Below are 21,358 nucleotides of genomic sequence, written 5' to 3'. Positions count from 1 at the left end.
TCTATCCAGAGCCCACTCTGAGGTCCTGGAAATTAATTTAGCTATTTCTTGAGCAAGCTCAGCCTTCCCACACTGACAGCCCAGCTTTCAAATGCACTGGCTGCTGCTCCCGGGAGCAAGGGAGGGAGGCCAAGATGTCACCTGTGGCATGCCGGAGAACACAGGACCCAGTCAATGCCAGTGAGGCCATTGGCTCTCTATTGATGGGCGCATCACTAGGCCCAGCAAGGCAGACTCTACCTCACTCAGAGGAGGGGTGCAGAAGTAGCCTCCCTAGCCAGGGTCTCCTATGGGGGAATGTGCGGTAACAGAGGGGTCCCAGAGTTTGGACACAGGAAGGGCAGACAGTTCCCAGCCTTTGCCTCTTCCTTCTTTCATAATCCCCCACTTTGGACATGAACATTATCACATTGAAAACTATCCACTGTGGACCAAGTGTGTTAATAATAAACATGGAACTAGAGTGGACTGTCCTTTCTGGTCCTGCCTTCACTCAGTTTCTTTTAAATGTTGTGGCCTCAGGGTAGTTTGGGGGAGTTTTTTCACTTTTCTCTCAGGAAGTGTCTGTTTCAAACTGGAATATTCTGTTCCTTGCAAACTTGGTATAACACATCTCTGCAACCTGTGTGAGACAAATAACACCTCCTACAGGTTCCTAGCTGGAAGGGACCCTGTGACAAAAGACAGCTGAACCAGAGAAAAGTGCACGGAAGCTTAGTGATATGTGTGTGTGTGTGTGTCGTGAGCACACAGACACACTAGGAAATACACAGCTTTCAGGATGGGCCTTGTATTGCAGCTTGTGTAGCTTCCTCAGTAAAGATCTGCGAGCCTGGGAGAGGTGACAAGGCAAGGAACCCTCAGGGTCTCTAGAGTGGGTGTTGTCAGGCAAGGCAAGTGCCTAGCAACGGATGAAAATGGATGTTCTCTCAGCCATGTTAAAGCCAGTCGGCATGGACCCCTCCAGGTCTCCCTGGAGGCTTCAGGGAATATGTTGTTAGCATTCACCTCCCGGGGAAAAAGGTGGTGGCAGGTTCCTTTGATCTGTAAACCTGGGCCTTGCTTTTTGGTGAGCAGAGGGAGGCAAAGCCCTTGCGCCTGATGCTTCTCGACCTTGGCACTTAGCGTGTTCTACAATTGTCAGCTGGGTTTTCTTATGAGGAGACAATAATGGCTAAAGAACCCTCGGGTCAACCCTCTCCTCTTGAATCAATATTTAAGTCATTATTTTCTAGGAAGTGATTTGCTTTACATACTTGAACATCTTGTTCATTTTGAAGGAGACTTCAAATTGATTGGTTCGTGGTCTTTTTATCCTTTAAAACTGCTATACACGTCAGCTGATTTCCTCATTTTCGTCCTAACAGCCACGGGCTTCCCTCTCATGAGTGCTGTGGACGACACTTCAGTCAACTCTCTTTCCTGGGTCTTCTGGATTGGGCCTTATTTGATGACTAATTTTAGCTCATGCCTTTATCTTTTTTTCTCCCAGGGACATTGCCCTTAGCCTCCTCTTCTTCCTCTCAGTGAGATTGGATATTTAGCTCATTGATTTTCATTCTTTCCTTCTCTTAAGGCTACAATTTCCAGGTACCATTACTTTAGTCTATGTAATGATAACAGAATACCTCAGGCTGGGTAATTTATAAAGGTAAAAAATATTCCTCAGTCTTAAGCCTGGAAAGTTCAGAAGAATGGTGCTGGCATCTGGCAAGAGCCTCCAGATGTATCCTGATGTGGTGGAGGGGCAAGATACACAGAGAGGATTGGACCCATCCTCCTATCAGGACCCCACTCCAGGGAAACAAACCTGGTCCCTCATTAATTACTCTTGAAAGCAGGGCCCTCATTCTTGGTCATTGGGGTTTACTGTTATTATTACTTTTTAAGATTTATTCATTTTATTTTTATATATGAGTGTTTTGCCTGCATATATGTATGTGCACTACACGCATGCCTGTTGTCCAAAGAAATCAGAAGAGGATATCAGATCCCCTGGAACTGGAGTTACAGATGCCTGTGAGCCACCATGTGTGTGCTGAAAACCAAAGTCAGCTCCTCTGCAAGAACAAATACTCTTAACCACCGAACCACGGCTCCAGTTCCCTCGATCACCGTTAAACTCACCTCTCAACACTTCAGACTGTAATGGCAATTGAATTTCAGCTCATTTGATGTGTCTTGTTGTTAGTTAGTTTGTTTGTTTGCTTATTGGTTGAGACAAGATCTCACTATGTGTCCCACGATGGTTTCAAATTCATGGTAATCCTCCTGCTTCACCCTCTTGAGTGCTAGGATTTCAAGTGTAAGCCACAACACCCAGTTTACCAGTTTTAAGGATTTCTAATGTTTATTTTGCATCATTCCTTAATTTGTGTGCCATTTAGAACTGTCTGTTTTATTTTTCCAAATAAATGATGATTTGTAAAGGTTATTTTCATGACAATTATCTGTAAAATCTTGTTTTTACTTCAAACTAATTGCATTATGGCTGAAAACAGTTTGTATGCTACTGAGTCATTGAAATAGACTAACTGACTGTGTTGAAATAAATAGTCACTTAAAAATTACATGTATTTATTTACTGTGTGTTTGTGTGCATACACAAGCTTGCCAACAATACTCATGTGGTCAGAGGACAGCTTGGGGAAGTTGATTTTCTCCCTCTACCGCATGGATTCCAGGGATCAAATTCAGGTTGTCAGACTTGGTGCCTTTACCAGCTGAGCTATCTCACGGCCCCCGCTTTTGTGTTTGAGAGCAGGAAGGTGCTTCACAGAGCCACAGACACCAATACTTAGAAGGAACATCCATTCTCACTTCTTGTTGTAGCCACAAATTCCTACCTAAAACCTCTACCACTCATCACAGCTTGGATAATACCAACTCTGTGCCCCTTACAAGTCCAGTAGGAAATGTGGCTTTGACTTTGGGGAGATCCAGATGCATCTGCAAGTCTTTCCCAAGCTCTCAGTTTTCCTCATGTCTCAAATGGGGGCTCGTCCTTCTGTGCATGAGGTCTCTTTGTTCTTTAGAGGAGGTGCTTGGCTTCACACCTGCACTTGATAAGGGCAGTTGCTTAAGAGTCAATGCCCTGAAGCTTTTGCTAGTGGTCCTTTCTAAGAGCCTCCCAGATGCATGAGGTGGGCATGGCTTCCCTTTCTCAGGCTGATGATTGGTGGGTACATATACTGGTCCTTATTTGCTAGTGGGGTAAGGTGGTGTAAGCTGCAGGACTGCTTCATGTTTAGCTACAGGGTGACTTCCTTCTGAGCACAAGAAGGGCACCCACCCTTTCTTTCTGGCCTTTGGCCTCCACCTTAACTGGCAGTGAGGGCTGGGTTCTGATTGTCTGAATGGGTAACTCAGTTATATGGTTTTGTCTTTAGCCATGGCCAGCAGAGGGACAAGGGAAGAAACAGGCCATATTAAGTCCTAGGGTCAGACAGGCCCAGACTCCAAGGAAGGGACAAACATTATCATCTTCAACTTCTGGGAGAGGGATGGGGCCATGAGCAGGCCCATTCCAGGGCTGTGTTGGGATACTGTGAAGCTAGAGACATGCCCAGGACTGCTCTAAGAGGGTTGGGAACACTCAACGCTATTCTCTGCAGATGGGCTGATGGGAGGGCTATGGCAAAGAGCCCTGGTCCTAAGTGGGACAAAGCAGCAGATCTCTCAGTGCCTACCTTCCAATCTCAAATGAAACTGCATTATCTCAGCCCAGAGGCTCCTACTCCATAGGCCAAAGTTCTGGTTTCACCACACACTGAGTCACCCGCTTCCCTCTGTATGTCCATGAGCAATGCACCCACACACATCTGTCTACACACTGGTGACACTTCAGAATGAACCTTCAGAGAGCAAAGCACCTCCCACATGGTATGTCACTTTTTCTTGGGAATCTATTTCTATTCACTCCAGATAAAAGAGCAACAGAAGCCCAGACAAATGACACCATCACAGTCCATTTGGTGAATTCATGAGTTAGCTGGGGGTTATCTGCAGTGTAAAGGGTTACTTACAGAAGCAGAAATCGGTAAGTACTTATATATCCTTGGGGAGGTCTGGTGAGTCTTTCCCTCCTTTCACAGGGGAATATTACCGAATTCACTCTTGTGAGTGTCTTGTGTGAGTGGCCATCGTTGTTCTGATTCAAGATGGCAGTGATCATATTCAACCCAGAGAAAACAGCTGTGCAACACTCTACCCCTTCAACCAGCTCTTAAATTCTATCTCCTCTTTCACAATGTTCCCTGAGCCTTGGAGGGGATGATACAAAGGTATGACTCTTTTCTCCTATTTAGAACTGAGCATTGGGCTGCCACGACATGGCAATAATCATTTATTCTCAGTTGTTTCACTAAGAGTCTCCTCAGTAACCACTGCCCACTACAAAAAAAAAAAAAAAAAAAAAAGAAAGAAAAAAAAAAAGAAAAGAAACATCCCTGACCAAAGCTAACAGCAACAGTAATCGATAGGTATAAACTGAAATATGTAGAAGACAAATTGATAGGTACATCTTATCATTTAATAAAACAACAGTAGGGGCTTCTTCACGAAGCCTGTACGACATGCCCAGCTCTAGGCTTTTGTCCTCGTTTGCAGCACCGAACATGAGTTTCCTGCTGTGGAGTCTGCCTTACATCCAACTGGAAAGCATTTGGTTACATTTATAGTAATCATGCTGCTGGTGCACCAGCAGGCACTTCTTGTCTAGCATCCTGAGAACATAACTGGGGATTTAAGGGGAGAAGGGGGTCTCCATAACCAGGAAGGACCACTGATACCAGTTCTTCCCCAGCAGCCTGCATAGCACCCTCCAGCACCATGTGCAGTAGCAAGTACAGAGGCTGCCTCAAGATCAGCTACAGCCCAATGTCTACATGTCCTACAACCCAAGCTTGCATCATCCTCAGGCATATGGATTCACCATCCAGTTCTGTCATGTAACCAACATCAGTGGCAATAGCCTATATTATATGAAGAGTCTCAGGGACCTCCATGGCTAACAAGTCATAAGAGGTGGATTACCTCTAGTGCCAGGATTTTTCACTCGGTAACCTGTAGCTTCTGAGAGGATCTTTTCCCACTAATGCCAAGTGCCTTCACTAAAACTCTGGAATAGCTATTTCAGCAGCTCATTCTTCCTTTCAATTAACCCAGATCCTACAAAGTTTTCAGATAGCTTAAGAGCCCCTGGAGTTGGTTGTACCAAGCCCAGTTCTGTATATCAGTGTTTGTGACGTATGTGCCCCCACCACAGTCAATTCTCCAAGAACACCCGTATGTAACACTGACTTGGCTGAGGCCCCTAATGGTAGCCTTCCATGTTGCTTGCTTGCATGGGAATGCTTACAAGAAGCCTTTGCCAGTATCCACACGGATGAGGACTTATTCGCATCCATTATTGACAGGCACAAGTGTCATGGAGTCTACCTGGCAATCACAGCAGGACAGGTAGATTTATGTGCTTGCCCAATCATAGCATCCATCTGTCATGTCAAGCCTCACATGTTTGAATAGCATTCAAAATATCACAATATCCCACGGGAATGGGACAGTTGAAGCTATTTCCAGCCTGTCTTGGCTCCCCTATGGCTGACCCAGCACTTGCCAGTTCTTCTTTCTCATGGGACTGTCCATAAAATCAAGCCTCTAATTAGAGTTCAACTGCCAGTCCAGTTGCTGCCACCATACTGCTCTGACTCATCTCCGCGTTCACTTGTATTGCTGCAGTCACCCATTTCTATCTGGTTAAGGGACCTGCGTCACCAGGAAGTGCAGGGGAGAGCCCTTCCTAGTGTTTGCTTTGTTTCAGTCGGTTGTAGAATTTCATTGATTTCCTCATCAGGTGTCCACAGGTCGTACTCACCCGTGAAACTTGCCCAGATCACATAGCTGTGCCCGGCTCTTGCACCGTGTATGGACTCGCTTCTCTCTTCATTCCTTCAAGTACATTTGTACATCTTCCAGATGTCTTTCTGAAGCTGTGAGATACCCAGAAATTAGCATTATAGCCTCTAGTCAGTAAAGAGGGCTTTTTGTTTGTTTGTTTGTTAAATAGAAGTTGGGTACGATAACAAAAAAAAGTCTTGGGCTATCATCCCATGACAAATAATGGGACTGGGACAGGAACCTTGGAGGACTCTAAAGTGAATCATTGCCTGTGGCAGGTGAGTGGGAATTGGTCATGGAACTCAGCAGCTAACAGAATACTAAAGAAAGCACTACTAAGGTCCAAGGCAGAAGGGAAAGACCTCACTACATATCAATTGTTTCATTAAAATAAAAAAGCAATGTCTACTTTATTTAGCTCTCATGAATCCGGCCGTTCTCTGTGACCCATTTGTGTTTTTGTTACCAGCCACACCCATCTGCAGAAAGGGCTTTTAGCCTGGGAAAATAATCTCCACCTTTCTAATTCCTAGAAGGTCTCTGTAATTTGTCATATCCGCCAGGCTGACTAAACTATTCGGTGTTTACTACCCCATAGGGACTGGGCAACTCAATAAGCTTCCATTTCACCCAACCAAACAGGACTTCTTCACGGTTCACACCCTCAGCTGAAACTCCAGCCATAGTTTGCAGGGTGAGTCCCAGCAAACACCTACCCCAGTATAATTTCTTGCAGAGGAGAAATGTACACAGTATACTCTTGGGTTGCCCAAGAGTTGCCCACCTCTGTGACACAGGAGAAAGATAAAGCTTGTCCCAAGGGTGGGCAATTATCTCCCCATGCTAATTCACAGATGGTTCTGCTGTGTTCCTGTTTTTGTGGCAAATGCTGTGTGACTATTCCTGGGTGATATATTTCTATTCTACTCAGAAAGAAAGAGAAATCATGGACAGAAGAAATGATTCTACCCAAATCCAGTGTGTGAACTAATAAGCGTATTGGAGTTACTTAGGAGCATGCTGACAAACGAACAGTCCCCTTCTCCCAAAAGTTAACTGTCTAAATATCCTTGAGGATGCACAGGGGCCTTATGGGCCTAGTGAGCCCTCCCATTCTCCCTGAGGGAATGCTAACATGCTCAATCTTGTGAAGGTCTTATGCAAGTGATTATAGCTCCTTTCTATTCAAAATGGCAATGATCATTTCCACACAGGAGGAAAGAGCCACAACAGAACTGCAGGAAGGTGGGTTAGGGCTACTGTGAGGTGGATCCAGTGATGCCTGGATGCAGGGCTGAGGCCTAAGTCCTAGCTGGGCTTTCACTGTCTTGTGCTTTCAGCTAGTTAATGGAGCTTCAGTTTCCTGACTGTGGAATGGAAACACAGTGAGGTACCAACATTCAAGCCCCTGGGAAAGTGTGCTGTGAACTCTGGGGTGCCAGAAGATCCTGGGACCCAGCTCCAGCTCTGAGCAGAGGCAGGCTTGCCAGCATGACAGCTGAGCTGGCCTCAGTAGGACACAGATGCATTTCTAGGGTGTCATGCAGTCATTTGACAGTGCCCACGGCTTAGGCCTCCTGACCATTGGGTTCTTAGCTGCTAGTCTCCCAGCTCAAAGACTGGGAACTAGTTACAGTAGGTACAGGAACTCATGCCCACAACACAAGCAGCTCTATCCACATCCAGCCCAGCTGTTGTCCAAGAGGAGGATGATTGGGGTCCAGTCATCAGCCCTGGCCAAAGCTTTGGTTTTTATCAGCACAGTTCTGGGTCTGCTTCAAGTAAGCTAGGAGGACTTCATCCATGGGAAGATTGGCAATATCCCAGGTCAACAAGCATGCATAGCCAGGCCCCATGGCTGCCCCCCTGAGGGGGAAATGGACATCTGAAGGGACAGTGTCACAGTCTGGATGCAGTGACAGAAAAAGTCATTTTCATAGATGTGCCTCCTATAAGATAAACACATTCTCAAAAGTAGGAAAAGCTTGCTTGTTCCCCTGAGACATAAGATGAGGTACTCGCAGACCACTTGTGTGGAGCACCTCCTAGTGAAAGGTAGGTGCATTTTGGAGACAAAAGAAAATTTGGTGGCTACTTCTTCTAGGGGCCAAGGGATTAGGCTAAGCGGTCGTGGTTCCCCCCAGGAGGAACAGAGCTGGACATTGGGGTGAGTGAGCCCCTGGGTCGGCACGCACAGCTGCGTCTGGGTCTTCAGGATAAGTGGAATCTTCTATCAGCAAATGGTCCATCTACATGGAGCCAATTCTTCCTGGACCCACTAAGAATCTCCTGTCTCTACCTGCTCCACCTCTAAGCACGCACACTGCAGGACAGACTCTCTCTCATCCCTTCTCTGCAGCCCCTGCCCCCAAACCAGCCACTCTCTAGCTCCAGATCCCACCAGCTCGGGGAAACCCACATTCTAAAGAGGCCGAAGTAAACGAGTGAGCCCAAGAGTGAAGGAGTTCATGCCATTGAATGCTGCTTTGGAGGCAACACAATTGGGTAACTCCAGGGAGTGCGAAGGCTATGGGTCAGTCAGAGAAGGCCTCACCAAGGGCTACTGGATGACAAGGAGGCCACACAGTCTAGGCTATGGTAGAGGTGAAGGTCCCGAGACTAGATCAAGCTTCAGATTCTGGGTACAGAAAAGAGGGCTGGGTGTCATTGCAGGAGGAGAGAGGGAGGCACGTGGCCTGGGTGGTTGGTAGGATCTGAAAGACAGCTGTAGCCTACACCAGGGACGTCAGCATGTGAGTGAGACCCTGCGGCCTCTAGAGCTATCAGTGACAAACACCAGCCCTACTGTGTCCATAGGTCCTGTCAGTTGGGGCTTGCTGCCTTTTGATTGCTCATTGGTCATTCACTGGAAGGGTTGGGAGAGGCTGAGGGTAGGGCTTCCATTCAGGACTAAAGATAAAGCCACAGTCAGGAATGAAGAGCATTGTATTAGGAAGGGATCCCAGCTGTTTTTTTGTTCTTCTTTTTCACAATTTTATTTTTAGGTTATTTTACTTAATGTGAGTGTCTTGCTCATGTATATGTCTGTATTAGAGTTCTTTGTTTGTTTGTTTTTGTTTTGTTTGTTTGTTTTTTTCCGAGACAGGGTTTCTCTGTGTAGCTTTGTGCCTTTCCTGGACCTCACTCTGTAGCCCAGCTGTATTAGGGTTCTTCAGAGTAAAAGAACTTCTAGAATGGATCTCTGTAAATATAAAAAGGGGATTTATTAGAATGGCTTAGAGGTTGTGGTCCACCTAGTCCAACAATGGCTGGCTATGAGCGAAAAGTCAAGGAGTCTAGTAGTTGCTCAGTCCACGAGGCTAGATGGCTGTCTGAGCTGGTCTTCAGGACACTCTGGAACCCCAACGAAGTAGGCTCTAATGCTAGTGAAGGAATGGACTTGCTGGTGAGAGCGAGAGCAAGTAGGCTAAGAGTGAAAGCTTAATTCTTCCAGGTACTCATGAAGGTGTCTAGCAGAAGGTGTGGTCCGGATTAGAGGTGGTTTTCCCAGATCAAATGATCTGGATTAAAGGTCTGTCTTCCCAACTCAAGATCCCAAAAAGGCATACATATCTCTTCCTAACTCAAATGATCTGTATTAAAGGCATGTCTTTTCCAAGCTCATAAGATCTGGATTAAAGGCATACCTTCCTACCTCAAAGATCCAGATTAGAAGGGGATCTTCCTACTTCATATTAAGCAAATATCCTTTACAAGTGTGCCCATCATTTTTTGGGTTTTACTTAATTCCAGATGTAGTCAAGTTGACAACCAAGAATAGCCATCACAGTGTCTGTGTACCAAGTGCACACTTGTGCCCGAGAAGGCATCAGGTCCTCTGGAAGTGGGGTTATGGACAGTTGTGGGCCACCATCTGCGTGCTGGGAATTGAACCTGGGTCCTCTGAAAGAAGAGCAAGCGTTCCTCACTGCTGAGGAACTCATTGCTCCAGGCCCGCAGCTGGCTTCTTGTTGCACCAGGAGCAGAGGTGGCCACGAAGAGAGCTTCTGTTCCACAAGAGGGAGGCTAGGTGTGCTAAGTGCCCAGTGCTAGAGACTCTGGCAGGCAAAGAGGGCATGGAAAATGCTCCCGGGATGAATAAGACCGAGGCTGGGCTTTCCCACACAGGACTGTCCATTCTCAGGGAAGCCTCCTTCTTGGCAGGGCACCTCCACACCCTCCCCTCTGCTCTCGTCAGGCCCGGTGCCCTAACACCTGTTCCTGGACCTTGCACCCAGCCATTCAGGCACACCCTCTCCTGTGGACTGTGACTGTAGCAATTCTGACTCACTGTCCCTGCCCCCGTCCCTGCTTCCTGCCCAGCTCTTCTTTCTCCCAGAGCTCCACCTCAGGTCCTCCCTGTCCTTGACGGTGGTGTCCTTCCCTCTGACTTGAACAGTCCAGTGTCAGCTATTTGGTTTCTCCTGCCAGCTACTCCAGGATCCCCATCCCTAGTGCCAGGTCAGAAGCAGGATCCCATTATTGTCCTGGTCTCCAGCTTGGCTTGGAGGAATGGTTTGTAGCTGCAGTGGTGACAGTAGGCATGAGCAGACTGGTGACATCCTCACTTCTGCACCTGAAGCTAGGCCAGCCCCATGATGTCCAGCACATAGACTGAGCACCGCTTCCCAACCCCCTCCCCCCAGTCCAACAGTGGCTCAATGTCTGCTGGTCCTGAGAAAACTTTAAGTCTGGCCAAAATAACCAGGAGGCTGCCTGCTGTGGGATGTTCTGTATGTCAAATGTGTTGCTCTGATTGGTTAGTAAATAAAACACTGATTGGCCAGTAGCCAGGCAGGAAGGATAGGCGGGACAAGCAGAGAAGAGAATTCTGGGAAGTGGAAGGCTGAGTCAGAGAGACACTGCCAGCCGCCACCATGACAAACCACATGTGAAGATGCCGGTAAGCCACGAGCCATGTGGCAAGGTATAGATTAATACAAATGGATTAATTTAAGCTGTAAGAACAGTTAGCAAGAATCCTGCCACGGTCATACAGTTTGTAACCAATATAAGTCTCTGTGTTTACTTGGTTGGGTCTGAGTGGCTGTGGGACTGGCGGGTGTCAGAGATTTGTCCTGACTGTGGGCCAGGCAAGAAAACTCTAGCTACAGCTGCCATCTTGTAGAACCCTATACTGGCTAGTTTTATGTCAACTTGACACAAGCCAGAATCACCGGAAAGGAGGAAACCTCAATTGGGAAGTTTCCTCCATAAGATTAGGCTGTAGTGCATTTTCTTAATTAGTGATTGATGTGGGAGAGCCCAGCCCATTGTGGGTGGTTCTGTCTCTGGGCTGGTGGTCCTGGGTTCTATAAAAAAGCAGACTGAGCAAGCCATGAGGAACAAGCCAGTAAGCAGCACCCCTCCATGGCCTCTGCATCAGCTCCTGCCTCCAGATTCCTGCCCTGTTTGAGTTCCTACCCTGACTTCCTTCAGTGATGGACTACAATGTGGAAATGTAAGCCAAATACACACTTTCCTCCCCAACTTGCTTTTGGTCATTGTGGTGGTCTGAAAGAAAATGGCCCCTAAAGGGAGTGGCATTTTTAGGAGGTGTGGCCTTACTGGAGTAGGTGTGGTCTTGTCAGAGGAAATGTGTCACTGTGGAGGTGGGCTTTGGCATCTCATATATGCTCAAGCCATGGCCAGTGTCTCAGTTCACTTCCTGTTGTCTGTAGCATGTGAAACTCTCAGCTCCTTCTCCATCACCATGTCTGTCTGCACATCACCATGTCCCGCCGTGATGATAATGGACTAAACTTCTGAACTCCAAGTCACCATCTCAATTAAATGTTTTCCTTTATAACAGTTTCTGTGGTCATGGTGTCTCTCCACAGCAATAGAAACCCTACCTAAGACAGTCATGGTGTTTCATCACAGCAATAGAAACCATAACAAAGACAGACCCCTTCACAGTCCTTCTCCCAGTGACCACTCAGACCATGGAAGCAGAGAGGAAGATGCAGGGTAGGAGGAAGCTGCTGGCTCCATTGCCCTGTTTGCTCTATCTATGTTTGGTAAGAGAAATCACTTGTGACTGAGAAATTCTCCAGAGCAAACAGGGGCTTCCAGCTTAGAGATGCCAAAGGAACCTGCCTGTAGCTGCTAAGATTCCCTCAGGAGGTCATGCAGGTCTTGCAGGAAGCAGGGAGTTTCAGCTGGACTTGGTCTTCAAAGGAAAGGGATGATGGTGCTCACTGAGCCCAGGCCAGGCCCAATACCACCAGCTCTCCACTAGCCTTCCCACATCCCGAGTCATCAGCCCCTTCCACTTTCATATTCAGCTGGTCCCACCTCTGAACTTTTGATGACAATCCCAGTAAGATTTTGCTATAATCCATGACAGACTGTGAACAAAGACAAAGATACTGCAAACAAACAAAAACAAAACAGAAATAAACACCTCTCCCCCAAACCTAAAGTAAGCAAAGAAACTATGGACCATGACATCTCGTATACACAGAAAATGCTTAGCTAAGTATAAATAAATTAGACTCAGGTTTAAAGAAGAGTGATATTACTTCACAAGGAAGTAGAATTTATCTTGGGAATACAGGGTGGTCCTTGTTTAAAAATCAATGTGGTGGCTGGAGAGACAGCTCAGTCAGTAAAGAGCTTGTGGTACAAGAGAGAGACCCGAGTTTGGTTTCCTAGAATCCATTTTAAAAACGATGTGTGTGGCAGCATGCATTTGCAATCTTTGTACTGGGGAAGTGGAGATGGGCAGGTCCCTGGGACTCACTGGCCAGCCAAGCCAGCCAAATCAGTGAGTTCCAGGACAATGAGAGAGTCTGCCTTAAATTTAAAAAAAAAAAAAAAAAAAAAAGAGGATAGTGCCTGAGGATTACAATTGAGGTTGTCTTTTGGCTTACACACACACACACACACACACACACACACACACACACACACACACCCCTGCAGACACATTTGTACCTGCACTCACATGAACATGTGCAACACACACCCATATACTCCCCAACCCCAATGTGATCTACCATATCAACAAACTAGAGATACCCATGGTCATCTTGACAAAATGCAACATCCATGCATAAAACCCTCAGCAAAAGAAACCTCCTTCACGGAATAGAAGGCCTGGGCAAAGCTTCATAGCTCACATCCTTCTCAGCCACCAGTCCGAATGCTTTCTCTAACGTTGGGAACGAGGCAGGAAAAGTCACTCTTCCAACTCCCACTCAGCTTCACTACAGAAGTCCTGGAGCAACAAGGAAAGGAAAAGAAGCTGACCTAAGAGAGGAAGCTGAAGTGCTGTGGGATGATCCTTCTGTACGCTATGAGTATGTATTTCTCTCATTGGTTGATAATAAAGTTGTTTTGGCCTATGGCAAGACAGGATAAGGTTAGGCAGAAGAATCAAACTCTCAGAGGAAGAGAGGCCAGGTTGACATAGACACCATGAGCTGTCCAAGAAACAGGATGCTGGAGGACCCGTAAGCCACAGACCATGTGGCAATAAATATATTAAAAGGAATGGGTTAATTTAAATGTAAGAGCTAGTTAATAATAAGCCTGAGCCACTTGGCCAAATATTTATAATTAATATAAGCCTCTGTGTGGTAATTTGGGAAGCAGCTGCTGGGTATTTGGGAGCAGGCAGAACAGAAACTCTGCTTCCTTTTATACTGAGGCCTGGCAGTGGTGGTACTTACCTTTAATCCTAGCACTCAGGAGGCAGAGGCAGGATGATCTCTGTAAGTTTGAGGCCAGCCTGGTCTACAGAGTGAGTTCCAGGACAGCCCAGGCTACACAGAGAAACCATATCTCAAAAACCAAAAAAACCCCACACACACTCAAAAAGAGGAAGGCCAGACCAAACAGAGTTACTGGTGAAGAAGACAGTCATGTGGAAAAATCACAATTTGCAGGAAATCTGAAGGTAGGCTGGGGTGAGGCTCCGTGGTAGAGTGTGTACCTAGCACGCTTGAGAGATACAGTTCTAGCCTTAGCATTGCAAATCCCAAGGATCAAATGAGTGATTTTCAAAAACTTCATGCCTTTGTACAATGTATTTTGACCCTATTCACCCACCATTATCTCCCTCCAACTCCCTGTAGTACCTCCCATCCTGTCTCTTTCCCAACTTCATTTCCCAGTCAACATTCTGACATTGATAGGGGAGGGTTCCCCTGTCCTAAGTCCCACCCCTGGCAGAAGAACTAAGGACAGTGGGTGGTTGCTGAGGGAGGGAGAGCCACTCTCCTTTAGACATGAGGCTGCTAATAAATTGCCCAAGCTTCCCGTTGCCCCATGTCCATGAACATATGGGTAGTACTAGTTGAATTCAGGGTTATCAGTAACACCAAAAAAGGTGCATTTTGTAAGGCCACAGGATTCATGAACATCACCTGCATCTATGCACTCTTCCCTCCCGGTCTTCAAGCTTTGCATCAGTAGATTCAACCAACTGCACATGGACTATAGATTCAAATGTGTGTCTGCACCAAACACACAGACCTTGCTACAAACCCCATGTGTAGGACTGGTGGGATGTCTCAGGGAATGAAAGTACTTGCTGCGTAAGCCGGATGTCCTGAGTTTGACCCGTGGAATTCACAGTGGAAGGAGAGAACAGACTCTTCTGGTCTCCAAATGCATGCTGTGGTGCACATGCCTGCACACACACACACACACACACACACACACACACACACACACACAATGAAACCTGCACCCTCCATTTTTTTTTTTTTTTTTTTGTTGTTGTTGGTTTGTTTTTGAGACAAGGTCTTGCTAAGTAACCCTAGCTGGTGTGGAACTTTCTATGTAGACCAGGCTGGCTCAAAAGTCACAGAAAACCACTGCCTCGGCCTCTTATACCGGGATCAAAGCTGTGTGCCACTCTACCTACCCTACCTAGTAAAGCTCTCTGAAAAGACTACTGTGTGTAGAATAGCATTTCATCAAACCCCTCCTTGGCGGTTATTGAGACGGGCTCTTTACTTCTTTGTAAACTGCTTGGAATTCAGCTGTCTCTGCACCCCTGAGCTTCTGACATCCCAGGCCACCACGGTTTTCCCTTCTTGAATTCGATTGACTAATAGTCCATCTTCGCACGCAAATAGTCCATAATTTTCTCTTTTGAATCAGTTTTGACCTGGCCAAGGTTATTCTACCTCATAAAAACACAATTAGGCAATATCTCGTCTTCTTCTTATCAGAAAAGTTTATATTGCCCGATAATTGCTGTAACTCTGTGAAAGGTTTACCCAACAGGCCCCAAGTCAGTGATAATTCCTGAACATCTCCAAACGTCTACAGTGGTTCGTCTGCTTAGTTTTTTCCACATAATTCTTAGAGCTTTTTAAAAAAATTAAGTGTGTGTGTGTGTGTGTGTGTGTGTGTGTGTGTATGTATTTTGTGTGTGTGTGAGAGAGAGAGAGACAGAGAGACAGAGAGACAGAGACAGAGACAGAGAGACAGACTGAGGACAGAACCCCGGGCCTAGCGAACTTGTACACCTAGGCAAGGGCTCTGCCACCGACCTAGCTATATGCCCTGCCCTCTCTTCTCCACCTTTTATATTGTGGCAGTTCTCACTAAATTACCCAGGCTGGCTTTAACTCGCTTTGTAGCCTAAGCAAGCCTTGAACTTCTTGTCTTCTTGCCTTGTAACTATTTTGTTGATTTCTGTTTTTACAGAATTATTTGTGATTTCGTGTTTTAGTTGCCTTTGTGTTGTGGTTTTCTTTCATAAGGACCGGCAGTTGGGAGCTGGAGAGATGGCTCAGTGGTTAATGCCAAGTACTCATCCAGAGGACCTGGTTTCCATTCCCAGTGCCCTCACGGAGGCTCACAAACTGTAACTCCAGTTCCAGAGGCTCCAACACACTTTTCTGACCTCCTCAGGAGCCGGGCATGCATGTGATACACATACATACATGCAGACAAAACACTTAACACACAATAAAAAAATTTTAGCTGAGTGGTGGTGGCACATGCCTTTGATCTCGGGATTTGGGAAGCAGAGGTAGGCTGATCTCTGAGTTCAAGGCCATCCTGATCTACAAAGTGAGTTCCAGGACAGCCAGGGCTACTTACAGAGAAACCCTGTCTTGAAAAAACAAAACAAAATCTTTAAAATAAAGACCAGTAGTTGGATATATGTCCAATTTTGACTGTTTTACCATTTTCACTTTTAAAGTAGTCAGTTCTTTCCTTGTGATGTTTGGTACTGTGTTTTTTTAGCTATTGTATTTGAATCCTTCACAAATTATCAGTTGCTTCTAGGAACAGTTCTTCATATATCCCAGAATACTATCAAGTAGTATTTTAATTTTCATTATGTCTCAAACACCTATGGTTCTTAAAATTTTCTATTTCTTTATTTATGTATTCATTCAGTGATGTGTGTGTGTGTGTGTGTGTGTGTGTGTGTGTGTGAGAGAGAGAGAGAGAGAGAGAGAGAGAGAGAGAGAGAGAGAGAGAGAGAGAGAGAGAGATGGAGTTACAGGCTGTGTGCCTGATGTAGGTACTGGGAACCAAACTCTGGTTCTCTGGAAGAGCAGAAGTTCTCTTAACCACTAAGCCATCTCTCCAGCGCCCCCCCCCTCCGCGCCCCCCCCCCCCGCCCCCCCTCCCCGCCAATGTGGCTTCTGAGGATTTATTTTCAGTTCTTGTGTGGTTGGTGAATATCTATGTGAGCCATAGGAACAATTCTGAGGAGAGGATTCAGTTGCCACTGGCCTCCCTGTCCCTGATGTGAGTGGCACTGTCCCAGGTTGTCACTGAGAGGAGGGGCTGCATGTCTCTGTAGCCCTGGCACCAGTGAAGTATTTAAGGATGGCTGGCAGACTGTTTTTCACTCCTAACATATTTCATTGTAGAAAAAAGGGTCTCAACAAATCACATTTCTTTGGAGGGCATTGTAGAGGTCTCATAGACATTTTAAAATAAACTTTCGCTACATCTTTACAAAATAAATTCATATTTATTTTCTTTATTCTTTATATGACATGTAGCATTTTGTAAAACAACTTGGTCAACCTTGTTACTTGAAAATTTTATCTCCTCATTTATCAAAAGTGGGCAGAACTAATTTTATTTATTTATTTATTTCCCACAGTGAATTGCTGATTTTTGTTTCAATTTGCAGAATTGCAGCATTTGTTTCTCTCACACTTTACTCCCCAAGTTTCTCCCCATCTCACCTTGCCTGATTCCCTTTTGTGTTCCCTGTGTAGATTTCAGCATAGATTTCTAGATTGTCTATAGGGACATGTGCATTTGAAGAATCGTTCCTCTAATAGCCAGCAGAGAGGAGGCATTTTCTGTCTCTTGTGAAGGATGCTTTATGAGCCCCATGATGATGAGGGTTGTGGGACATGTGGCCTGTGTGATGTGTGTGCACATGTATACCCCTTTGTCGTATATATATGTAGTATACATATATATTTGTATGGACCTGTGTTTGCACCTATGTGTACTATGTGTGCATGTACATGGGAAGTTTGTATACATGTATGTAGATGTGTGCTATGTGTATGCTTTGTGTACATGTGTGTACCTTGTGTGCAAGTGCATACCTATGTGTGGTGTGCATATATGCAGTATGTGTATGTGTATGTATGCCTATGAGAAGTAGGGAATTACTCTTAGCCCCAACTATACAGGTTTGAGTAGGTATTGTCAGATGGCTTCCTCCTCTGGGGTCATTTTGGAACCCACTTGGGGGGATCTCAGAATGAGGGCTCTATGGCTGCCCTCAGGAAGCCCATTCCTGGGCACCTGGTGATATCCAGCACAGCTCCTCTGTCCTCTGAATGCTTTTGTTATAGCCCTCACTCGCGTGAGACCAGGTCAGCCTGTGTGAATCTCCTTGTGGTTACTCACTCTTGGACTGCAGTGCCCTCCTGGGGGCACCTAGGCCCAGCATCACATTGTGTTGCTTCTCACCTGCTGGATCTGATGAAATATGGATGTTGGGGGACTCATCCCAGCTGCTCCCAAAACAGCCTCCAGCCCCTGGCCTGCCAGGAGCAGAGTCTCCAGGCACATTCGCCACAGATGTCTGTCAGTATCCTTGTTGGTCCAAATTCCTGCCAGATTTCAGCAAAAGATGGCAAACCCCGGTTTTAACAGGCGTGACCAGATTTGCATTATTTTGTCTTTGGGGGCACCTGAGTGGGAAGTTTAAAGGGGAAGCCTGCGGCAGGAACGGCTAGCAAGGCGTTTCAAGTGGAAGTCGTTTGCTAAGTGATTTTGAAGTTAATGAGAAACAGCATGCCACCTTCATTCTCTAAAGTGACTTTTTATAACTCTTTCTATTTTCCTTGCTTCATTAAAGCCAGACTTAGGAGACAGCAAACAAGCACAGGATTAACAGGGTGAAACTGGCTTGGGGAACGATTTTCTCCCCTACGTATAAAAGCGCCCTAACTCCGAAGCCCAGAGACAGAGGGTGGATGCTGCATGACTCCAGGGTGGACAGCAGCAAGCTGGCTTTTCGTAACCTCCTCTTCCAAGGGTATAAGCACAGTGAAGACCCAGTCACAGACACTTCACAGGAAAGGCAGAAAGGCAGGAAGTGGCTGGGAGTGCCAGTCCCCTGCAGAGCTGAGGAGGCCAGCCAGTCTCCACCTTAGCCCGTGTCCCTCTCCAGCATTGCCAGGGAGGCCCAGAGCCAGGGCTTCTAAGAACTTGTAAGGACTGGGGACTTGGAAGGCTTCGGGCAGGCCTGCCTATCACCACTCCAGCTCCTGGACAGCTGCATCTCTGCCCATTGCAATGCCTTCCCATTCTGTAGAAGGGTCCCCAATGCCAGCTCCTGTTGGGGTGGTATTCCTACTCAACCCTGAGCCTGACCCTGAGGGGGTGAGTGTAAACACGAAAACTGTGTTTGTGGACACACAGGCATACATGTGTAGTAGACACCACATCTACAGATGTATGCCGAATGTCAGCAAATACATGAACTCGCCCTACCCGCAACTTCCTTCTAATTCTGCTTCCTACCCTTCCCCATCTTGGAGACCCTTTCCAGGACTGGACAGATTGGGGTTTCTATGCAGCCAAGGTTCAGGGATCCTGGCTAGGGCAGGAACAAGCACTGTTCCAGACTCACCCTGTGACCCGCTTCAGAAGCTGTTTTTCTGGGCAGCTGTAACTAACTGAGCTGTTGGGGTGAGGCCAGCTCAGTGACATGCTGCCTGGTACCTTTGGGTGCTCAGCAATAGGGCAGGATGCAGAAACCAGTAGGCCAGGGCTGCAGCAGGGGGGCAGGAAATGGGGGGTGCTGCTAGGATGGAGTGCTGCTCTCTAGGTGGAGTGGGCTTTAGGGTGCCCAGAGATGCCCAGTGGGGACATGCCCACCCCCCTCGAGCCTCAGGCAAGATGGCTCCCTGGGAGGTGAAGGTCAGGCCACATTCCTTGCTGAAGCTGGAATTCTGACATCAGATTTTCCATGCTCGCCTGTGGGGGAGGAGCAGGCTTGGAGCCAGAAGTGCAGGAGTGGCAGATGGGGGAAGGGCAGAGCAGCTGAGGCTGTCTCAGCCTTCGTAGGCCCAATGTCCAAGGAGGGGAAGGCTTTATGGCCCACCCACCACCTCCAGGGTCCTTGCTGCCTAGTTCCTTTCCCTGAAGCATCCCTGGCAGCAGCAACTTTCCCATCCCAGCCGGACCTTGCTGAGTCACAAGGGGGCTGGATTAGAGAATGCTAAAAATAGCTGGCGGCTAGCTGGGCCAGCATTAGAAGTTATAATTAGGAGTGGGTAGAGCCATCCTCCTGGGCTGGTCTTACCGTTCAGAGCTGCTGGAGAACCAGGGGTTTGGCCAGGGGCCGTGGGTCTCCAGTATCCCACCTTGGTTATTCTGGATGGCGGCTCAAGTGGGATTTATACCCTGGTTCCTTGGCCTGACCTCCGTCCAGAAGCCCCATGGTAACTGTGGCGGTGGGGCTGCTCTTGACTCTGGTCAGAAGAAACTTTCAGATCTCCTTTGGCTCTGGCCCCAGGAATTCACCAATATCTGTAGGGTCTTTTTCTAGACACAAGGAACCACACAGTTCTAGGGTTCTTTCACTTGGCAGGAGGAAGCAGTGCAAAGCGGAGTACCGGATCCTTGTTCAAAAATGACTAAGAATGTGAAGGCAATCCTGGAACCTGAAGGAAGTGCTCATGCCCAGGTCACAGGCCAGGAAGCCAGCCTACATCCTTCTCCTGAGGTCATCTGGCCTGCAGGGAGGCAGGGGTCATCTGGTAAAGCCAGGGAACACCTGAACCTATAACCTGTTTCCTTGGGAAAACAGCCACGGGCAACCTAACTTCAGAGGAAGGATCTCCCCAGACTCAGCCCCTAGAAGCCTTACACTGGACAGGGACTTGAACCCTCAGCCAATTCTTAAGTTAGTTTCTGAGGCCCTGGGCAGTATGCTGGCCCCAGACTGACTGACCAGAGGCTACTTTCCTATCTCAAAACAGTGGCACTTTTGTAGCCAAGGGCTAGGGAACCAGATAAGCCCAAACTTCGCAGCTGAGGCTTCACAGCCCCTAGCTCCACCCAATCACGAGCACCCTACGACTCAGACCTCTGCAGGCAAGCCTGGCCCCCAACACAGGCACAGTGTAGGGGTGAGCAGTTCATTCTGAAAACAACTTTCTGGCTAGAAAAAAAAAGATATTGTTCTCTGTAAACAATACAAACCGTTAAAAAAAAAAGTAGGAAATATCCTCTACCAGAACCCCCTAAAGCATGCGGATGTGGAGGCCCTGTCTGTATGCCATTATAAGAGGGATATGGCAGGGATGGTCGGTGTCTCCAATCCAATAGGAACATTTCCTGTGCCATTCTGTTTGAATAAATCTATAGTTGGGCCAATGGGCTTTGTTCATATCTGTCAGTAGACATTTTTGTGGGTCTGCATTTTTGTTTCTGTTTTCCTTTTTTCGGTGTTAGTGTTTAAAGCCAGGGCCTTGCCCATGGTAGGCAAACATTCTTCCACTGAGTTCCATTGGCAGCCTAGTTCCATCTCTATCTGCTTTCTAATTTTTCTCAGATAAACCTCCCAAGAAGACATGGGTCAGGGAACAGTCTCTGTTAATTTGACTTGATTTTTTTCAAGACAGGGATTCTCTGTGTAGCCCTGGCTATCCTGGAATGAGATTTGTAGACCAGGCTGGTCTTGAACTCAGGAATCCACTTGTCTCTGTTTCTGGACCTCTAGGATTAAAGACGTGGGCCACTTCACCCAGCCTCCTGTTAGACTTTGAACTGTTGGGGGTCGGGGGTCTGGTATTTTACTTCTCTTCACTGATAGGTGATGGACCGAGGAACCATTGACACTGACCAACCCCCTGTTCCTGCACCAGCTCTAGTTAAGATCTTTGCTGTAAAATGAAAGGAGTTTTTGTTTTTTTCTTTCCCCAGGGTTGTGGCATGCACCTGGGGGATAAGTGCAATCCATTGACACAGGGCAAGTGGCCAGCTGCCTGGAGGGTAG

The sequence above is a fragment of the Peromyscus eremicus genome, chromosome 1, assembly GCF_949786415.1.
Source record: "Peromyscus eremicus chromosome 1, PerEre_H2_v1, whole genome shotgun sequence".
Taxonomy (NCBI): Eukaryota; Metazoa; Chordata; class Mammalia; order Rodentia; family Cricetidae; genus Peromyscus; species Peromyscus eremicus.
The sequence above is the reverse complement of the archived record's forward strand: the minus strand, read 5'-3'. Positions refer to the sequence as shown.